The 9,057-nt window shown below is 36.7% G+C and overlaps 1 non-coding gene across 1 annotated transcript; it reads left to right on the plus strand.

The window, feature by feature from the left end:
- Positions 1 to 1,967: 1,967 nt before the first annotated feature.
- On the plus strand, positions 1,968 to 2,092 carry LOC150048830 (small nucleolar RNA SNORA57). Its single transcript, XR_016539185.1, has one exon. It is a non-coding gene; the product is annotated as a small nucleolar RNA SNORA57 (small nucleolar RNA).
- The last annotated feature ends 6,965 nt before the right edge of the window (positions 2,093 to 9,057 follow it).

Consider the following 9,057-nt stretch of genomic DNA (forward strand, 5'->3'; position numbering starts at 1 on the left):
AATAAAAGCACTCATTTAGAGAAAGGATGAGAAAGGGTGATATTGGGTTTTAAAAAAACAGAGGAACACTATCCAGGTACAAAACAGGAAACTGTGGTACCCACAGCTCAAAGGTGATATTCTGCACAAAGTTCAAGCCCAATAACCAGTCTAATGTTCCTATAGAGAATTGTTGTCAAGATTCTTGATATCCAAGTTCAATCTAATGACTGAATATCTCATGCCATTTTCTAGTACATGGAGTATATGTGTACATGTTTGTGGCCTGAGAGATCCCTGTGATCTTTTCTTTCCCCCCGACAAGATTTTGCACATAGCCTAAGCTGGCCTTGATGTCCCAGCCCTCTTTTCTCAGCTTTCTGAGTGTTTGAATTACAGGTGTGTGCTGCCATGCCTAGATTTCAGTGGTCTGCTACAAAGCTCAGTGTCTTATTCAGGTCCTTGGGTAATTATCTCACTAAGGACAAACCCACTGATCATCTACCTTCTTAGTGGTCTCTGTGTTCAGCTCATCCGGGCAGAGAGGACAAAGAAAGATACTCGTATTCGAAGGAAAGGGGCAATAATAGAAGGAAGCTGAGAAATGGAGAAACATGTTAGGAACTGGAAATGGAGAGTGAAGCCAGACTACTAATGAATATACAAGGCATGAGGATACTGGGAGAGTTCTAGAATACTGGTTCATATTCTGACTTGGTCATTCATAGATTTCTTGCTTTCCAAACACTTACCCCTGAGATGGGTGTTGAAATACCATTTTTTTGAGTAGAGGTCATGCCACAATCATGAGGGTGAATGCTTTCTCAACAAGTAGAGCATGAAAAGCAATAGACCTTGCCCAGTGTAGAGGTGTGAAATATTCAACAGTCAAAAAGCCTAAAGGTCATCAACCTGAGGTGCTCAGAGCAAAAGTCAAGTTGAGCATAGCAGACCAAGAACTCTTCAGATAGAAAAGAATAAGAAATATTCATATATATTCAGTAGACTATCAATGTTTTTCTCCACCTGGTCTTAATTACAACATTCTCTTAAAGCCATATGCTCTGGAAATGGATGCCTGGTTTTAATTCATGCATAAACTTGAGGTTGACATTTGTTAACACCATTAGGACAAGATGGAAAGCTAGGAGCTCTACCCTCTGGAAGCACTGTGTCATAGAGCTCTAGGTGGCTATCCTGGAAATATAGGAACTTACTGATAGGTGAACATTCACACCAGCTATGTTAAATGGATAACTAGAATCTAGGGGAACCCTGCTCTTTAAGAAAGTTCGATTTCTTATTATTAAAGGGCTTTTACTGACTTCAAAGACACATTTTCTTATTCAGAGTGAAGCAACGTGGAAACACACACACACACACACACACACACACACACACACACACACACAGAGGCTACTGCCTATTCTGAAAACATTGAAGACACACTCTAAAATATATGATTATTTTGTATACATTTGGAATTGAAGAGAGAATTTGTGTTTTAAATCTATTATTCCTACCAATATTCCCAGAATCCTCTTTACGTGAAATAGATAGAGTAAACTCCAATAGTTCTAAAAATCATCATCAATTTAAAAGAAAATACCAGGAGTATTGCCTAGTGGTAGAGGGCTTTTCTAGCATGCATGAAGCCCAGGTTTGATTCCTCAGTACCACATACACAGGAGAAAGCAGAAAGTGGTGCTGCGCCTCCAATGATAGAGTACTAGCCTTGAGCAAAAGGATCCCTGAGTTCAATCCTCAGCATTGGAGGAAGGAAGGAAGGAAGGGAGGGAGGGAGGGAGGGTGGGAGGGAGGGAGGGAGGGGGAGGGGGAAGGGAGGGAAAGAGGGAGGAAGGAAGGAAGGAAGGAAGAAAAGAAAGAAAGGAAGGAGGGAAGGAGGAAAAGAAAAAAGAAATAAAAATGTATAGTATAGCAGTCATATTTAACAAAATTCTGCCAATAAAATTTCACTGTATCTAAACCCTCAAAAACTAATTTTTGGCAGGGATTGGGGGTGCAACCCTGTTTTCCATTATGTATGGAGGCAGAAGGAAAAGGCTCTAGAACTCTCAGCGTCATGTCTTGATCCTCACTCTATGTGACCTCATCCACATTGGTCAGCTCACAGATCCAGCCTGCTCTCAAGCAAGTCCCTCTGCAGGACTACCAGCTAGTTCTGGGAGCCTCCGTGGAGCCTTTTGTATCTTCAAAGCAGCTTCTCTAAAGAAGCTGGAGGGAATGGGAGAGGAAGCTGACCAGTAGGGCTGGCTTTGGGTTCTTCCTTCAGGGCCCAACCGTCCCAGCCAGGAAGATGAGGTGACCAACCTCATTGTAGTTAATAAACTGTGGACTTTAAGTTTAAAAAAAAACTAATTGGGCTGGGATTTTGGCCTAGTGGTAGAGTGCTTGCCTAGCATGCACGAAGACCGGGGTTCAATTCCTCGGTACCACATGCATAGAAAAAGCCAGAAGTGGTGCTGAGGCTCAAGTGGTAGAGCTCTAGCCTTGAGAAAGTCCAAGGACAGCGCTCAGGCCCTGAGCTCAAGCCCAGGAATGGCAAAAAAAAAAAAAAAACCTACCTAATTATTTGGCTTTTTTTGCATTTCCAGAACATTGTCTAAATCAATATTTTCATGCAAGTATGATGCATTCTGCTTCTTCACCATATCATAATATTTTCTATATATTTTATGTTTATAATTCTTTTTGCCAGTCTTGGGGCTTGAACTCAGGGCCTGGATGCTGTCCTTGAACTTCCATGTCTTCAAGGCTAGTGGCCTTTGAACCACAGTACCCCTTACAGCCTTTTCTCAGTAGTTTATTGGAGATAAATAGGCTGGCTTTGAACCTCAATCCTCAGATCCCAGACTTCTGAGTATCTAGGATTACAGGTTTGTGCCACTGGCACAAGTTTATAATTTTAATAACTAATTATTAATAGTTTAGAACTTTTCATGTCTCCCTACTGAAAACCAGTAGTGTAGAGTATTTATGTATGTGCAGATATATTACAGCCAGGGATTACCCACAGACCATTTGAAATTATAGAAACATTTTGTGTTCTCTATGTGACTGAGGCTCAGTTCTTGATTTTGTTCAAAGAGTAGCTCAAAACTGCTTTCTACTTTGTGGTACTGAATTTTAAGTATAGACTTAGCTTTCTGGTAACATAATATTTGATATATCTCAAAACCTTTGATAGTTCAACATCAGTAACCATTCACATTGTTTTAAACTTAAGAAAGAAAAATCATACCTAAGCAGGTTTGTGGTTCACCCATCACTGATCTCCTTCATGCTGAGCTATTAGACTCTGATGAGTGTCTAGAGGACTGTTCTGAGAATCAGTAGGCCTTTGTACTTGACTCTTCAGCTAGCTCTGGGTGGGTTGATGACAGCTGCACTTGCAATTAGCCCTTGCCCTGACCTCATGGTCAACCACAATAGCCTTGGAGATTTCAGGAAGGGAAACTATTACTTTTAAGGTATATGGACAAGACCTGCATGTGTGCAAATTAATAGGGGAACTGTTTTCTGTGCTTTGCTCTCCTTATTTTACCCTTGGTTACAAATTGTCCCCATCCATATACGACAGGCACATCTGGTTACCTACTCTAATGGGTGAAGAAATGGATCTAACAGGAAGAGGAAGCCATATAATACTCCCCAGGAATGCTTAAAAGAAGATTCCCCAGCCTTTCATGGAAAACAGGAGTCTTAAGGGAACATCCTAGGCAAATTAAAAAGGATAATTTGTTTATTTGACTCTTTTCTTAGTTTGGCAGGTTAAAATATGTAGAAAAAGAAGATAATAGAATAGGTTAAGAATTTTTAAAAGACAGTAGAAGAAATAGCTCAGTCCTTTGACCAACTACAATGGTAGTAATATAATGAGCAGAATTTCCTTCTCTCTCTTCATTGTCTTCAAAAATCTCCTTCTCTTTGTCTTATACAAAGATCACAGGATAGGAGTATCTGCTCACTACAAGAAGACATCTGTTTATTTATCAAGGTATATTATATTCATAAAGTTATACACTGAATGGTAACCCCTTTATACAAAGATAATAAAATATAATTATAAAAAATAGTGTTTTTTTTAAAGGACATGCACTCACTTGAGAGGCAGGGTATGGACAGTGAGTCCATGAAAACAAGTCCAGCTCTTTGCTCTTCCCTGCCTTTTGATTTCAGTCAGGAAAAGTTAACCAAAACGCTTAGAAGTAAGAATGAATTAGAGGCCAATCAACCAATGATATATGCAGGCCTAGGCCTGCTGGATAAGAAATATAAAAGTCAACAGGAGATTGAAAAAAATGAGAAAAGAATTACTGAGAGTGGAAATGCTGTGAACTGAGTTGAGACATGTTTTTGGGAGAAAGGAAGAAGAGGTTGAAGGTGGGACTGGAATCCAGGTGAGTGGTGAACTCTTAGCAGAGTTGATGGGAAAGCTGGTATGGTACACAGTGGCTAGGAAGAAATACAATAGAACGTTTTTCTAAGCCATGAGCAGATTTGTCCAAACAAGCAAAGAGAAGTAATGAAACACATGAATCAATAACACCCCCCCAAATATAGGAAAATAAATTCACATATCTTGAATTGTTTATACTCTTCTTCACTTTATTTTTCATATGCAAAAATAGTTTTTAATAGTAATGTTCAATCTTTTCTTGGTAAGATTTCTACAATTTTCCACTACAAAGAAAGTAACCTTTGCATTCTTGATAACCCTAAATAAATTATTTTCTTAAAAAATGTTGGAACTAGCTGGGCACTAGTGGCTCACACCAGTAATCCTAAGTACTCAGGAGGCTGAAACCTGTTCATTGACAGCCCGGGCATGAAAGTCCCAAGAGAAGCTTTTCTCCAGAACTGGAGGTGATGCTGTGGCTTTTGTGGTTGCGTGCTATCCTTGAGCTGAGGAGTCCAGGGAAAGTACCTAGGCCCAGAGTTCAAGCCCCATGCTCAACACAACAACAACAAATATTGAAACTATACAGAAAGAAAACTGGAAAGCTGAATTGATAAATGAGAAATAATTTATTTAGTATTTGGGTTTGGACAAGTCCCAATAAAGAATTACAATGAAGGTATGTTTTATAATTACAGCTCCAGTCTACTTCAATCCATTATTGTTGTTCTTTGATAAATGGAACTTCTGAAAAACATAGGAAATTCTTTAAGTATTTAATCTTGCAGATGTTCTAGTTTCTGAGGCATCCAGTAAAATCCATGGCATGAAGAATATGACTTTTATTTTACTAAGTTCTTACATCAGAGGAACAGTGGGAGCTACCACTTTACATAGGAAATATTCCCCCAAGTTCTTACTGAATCAAGTACATTTTTTTAAAAGACAAGGAGCTGTATTCATATTTACATATCACAAACAACTGTCAAACAGAATAGTCTACCAAGAAGTGAGAAATGTCCCTGCCTTAGTGTTTAATGAAGATATCCTAATATAGACAAGGTGTTAGTACTTTAATGGTAGCAGTCATTTCAGGAATTCTTCATGAAGTTAGCACTTAACAATAGTTACACTAGGCTTTGAATTAAAATTCTTCTGAGGTGCATCATTTGGCAATAGGATGAGAGGTCTTTATCTATAGAGGTCATAGAGCATTCCAGGAAGTCGGGAAGAAGAGATAACTTTTATCTCCAGTCCCTCTTGTCCACTGCCAAGTTTCCAGCCTCTACCCTAATTTGAGCTGCATCAGAGGCATGCTTCAGAGAGTTTGGGTTAATCTGAAGGTGCTACTTTGACCATATTAGTGATATTAAACCAATAAATATATGGATTATTCAAACTGATGTCCTTGAATGGTTGCATAAGGGCTTTAGCAGGTAACTTTAAAGTACTAAGAAAATTGACCTGATTAATCCTAATGGCACTTATCTTTAATGAGAATTGTATTGTAAAATTTCTTGTTAGTATTTTTGAGACAGAAATGCAGAATGTGCGCAGTGGTTCTTGATTTTTCTTCCTTCATTTTTCTTCCTAACTCCAATGTTTGGACACACTTTTGTATTGTCACATCAGGGGAGAGGGAGTTCTATTGGCATCTAATGAGCATAGACCAGGTTCATATTCCCCCTGGAAGAAAGAATTATCCACCTAAAATTCTAAGGGAGGGGCTCTATTAGGATAAAGATAATTTACACAATTTGAAAGAGCAGCAAGCTAAAGACACTTGGAGATTTTGATTTATGGTCATGAAAAATTCTGACATAGTACATTTCCTCTGTGTCTAAACTACTCCCTAGCAATAAATTAGGTTTCTCATGACACTGCATTAAGTTTTAAAACCACTAGGGAGCTATTCCACATGTTAATGCTTTGGTGTATTAAACACAGCCGTAGGGTATTTAGAAAAAGTTAAGAGAACTTTCAAAAGTTTCTAATTTACAAGTGAGCATTAAGAAAACCAACACATATGAAAAGGGCATAAATACACTTAAAAAGGAACACATAAACAAGCTTAAACATTTAGAGAACACCAAATGACCTAACTTAGGTTTATGTGTATTTGTGTTGAAGGGAATGGAGTCATTAGTTAGAAATGGCCAAAGGTGTGTTTTGATCTGGATTTTAAAGAGAAAGAAAATTTTAGATTAGTTAAGAGACTCTTCCAGCAATGCAGTAGCCTTTGTTAATGTAAAACAGAAAGGCAGTAATTGCTAATTCAATTTCCTGAGGGTTTCCAAAAAATAGTGGAAGGAAGAGATTAGATTAGTTAAGTATGGAGTCAAAACTGTTTAATACATCTTCGATAAACTTTAGGAGCTTTTTATAATAATGTTAAACGCATTCTGGATAACTACAGTAGGATTAATAGAGGTAAATTATAAAAGGATGCAGTAAAAAATTATAAAAGAAAATAATGTTGTGACATTTTTCCATGCCATAAATGAAGGTTTCGGATACCTGGGAAGGGGAAGCTGACTTAAATCTTTTCATTACAGGATGTTGACAAGTTTTAAATGTGGTCCTTGCAGCCATTGGTTACCAAGACAATGGGGATGGCTTTTCTTTTTACTTTTCACAGATGCATCTGGAGGAAGTACCACAGCTCTGATTTTGTCTTTCGCTCACTTGACCCTCCAGGGCACATGAAGAAATCTGGGTATGTGAAGAAAGAAAGAAGCGTGAATAGGAAGTGAAACACAAGTGCAGAATATGTGGGGTACTCCATTAAACATGCCGTGAACAGTAGATATTTTACTTTATACTATTTTATTGTTTTTTTCTAGTAGTTGCTTGTTTTTATTTGAGACAAGATATCTCTATGTAGCCGAGTCAGTATCAAGCATGCATCTCAATCCTCTTAGCCTTGTGAGTGCTGGAATTATAGGTATGCATTACTTTATTGGTAACTGGAAGAAAACAAATGACAAAGAACTATGGAAGAAGAAAACATTAAAACAGACGATGCATAACATAGATGATTCAACACAGCAAAAGTCTGCTTAAAATAATAAATTATGATGCTTTGCTAAGATGCATTAATAAAATGAAGGTTGTCAATAGAAACAGAAAGTCTTAATAAGGATAATATAGGTATCAAAAATGTTAATGAAAATATATTATGAGGAGTTGGATTAAATTCTAAGACTCATTTGTCAAAAATAACAGATGACCTGAGAAAATAAATGATAATGACTAATTTCTTGTAAAAATTGAATCAACTACTAAACCTTTCTCCTCAAAATTTCCAGGCTTATTTGTTTGTAAAGGGTAATTCTTCCAAATATTTTTGGTAGAAATTACCTTGGTCATGTGCAGATTCTCCCTAGAAATGAACATCTATTAAAAATTGAAAATTAAAAATATTATTGAATAAAATTAAAACCTTTCAATAAAGACTATTAACCCATCAATTTTAATTCTTCTAAAACTTATCTAGAGATTCATAATTAATAATAATGGTAAATTTCTAATAATCATAGAGAAATTAAAAGTAGTTAAGATCATCGAGGTGATCTAAAATTACAAAGTTTGGGGAACTTGTCATCTCTTTGGGAAGAGACAGAGGGCTCACACTAAAACTAAGGCAATTCTTTATTGATGCAAGCAAAAGTATGCTGGGTAAAAATACAGAATGAAGTTAAGAATCAAAGTACTGACAGATTTACTCCAATGCCACATAACAACATAATAAGAAAGATGTTTTTTTCTTTTCCATAAACAATGCTTAATCACTTTGGTATCCATATGGACTTCAAAAGCGTTCCTAGATTCCCATTTTGTAGCATATATGAAACATGGTTTTAGATGGCTTACAGATCTGTGAAAGAAAAACAGCAAAGATCTTCAAAAAACAAAGAATATCCTTCTGATCTTGGCTTTGGCGAAGAATTCCTAGGCAGAACCCAAAAGGATATGACAACAGAGGAAAGACAAATTTATTTGGAAATTCAGAACTTGTGAGACTCCAAATGCATTAAGAAAGACACAATCTAGAAAAGTGGTAGAAGTTATTCTCAGTACATACCCTGGGCAATGACTCTCGTTCAGTATATATAAACAACCCAAATTAATTGGTAATAATAACTTAAAAAGAAAGACCATCAAATAGAGAAACAAAAGGCTTAAATGGCCCCTTAAATCCCAAAGGCATTAAGTGGCAAGTAATTATGTAAAATAACACTCATATCTATTAGTCAGAGAGACAATACCTATAGAAATGATAATATGGTACCCCATAATAGCCAAAACGAGAAGACATTGGATGCCAAAAACTAACAAAGATTCGAAACAACTGGAACTCCCATTTGTTACTCATAGAAGGATAAGGGAGGTTCCTTATGTATATCTGTGGACATACAGGACTTAGGATCATGCAAAAACATTCTTAAGTATAAATGCAGGAGAAATGTGTTCAGTCTCATCAGCTCTGAAGAGGAAACTATATATCCACTAATTATATATATATATATATGAAACCTTTATATACTCATTTTGTAGAATTATACAGAATTAAGAACAAATAATATGTTCCTACATGCAAAGTATAAATTTCTCAAATAAAATGTTAAGACAAAAATGAACACATGGTGCACTTTTAT

This window comes from Megascapheus bottae, chromosome 21, assembly GCF_031878675.1.
Source record: "Megascapheus bottae isolate mThoBot1 chromosome 21, mThoBot2.hap1, whole genome shotgun sequence".
Classification (NCBI taxonomy): domain Eukaryota; kingdom Metazoa; phylum Chordata; class Mammalia; order Rodentia; family Geomyidae; genus Megascapheus; species Megascapheus bottae.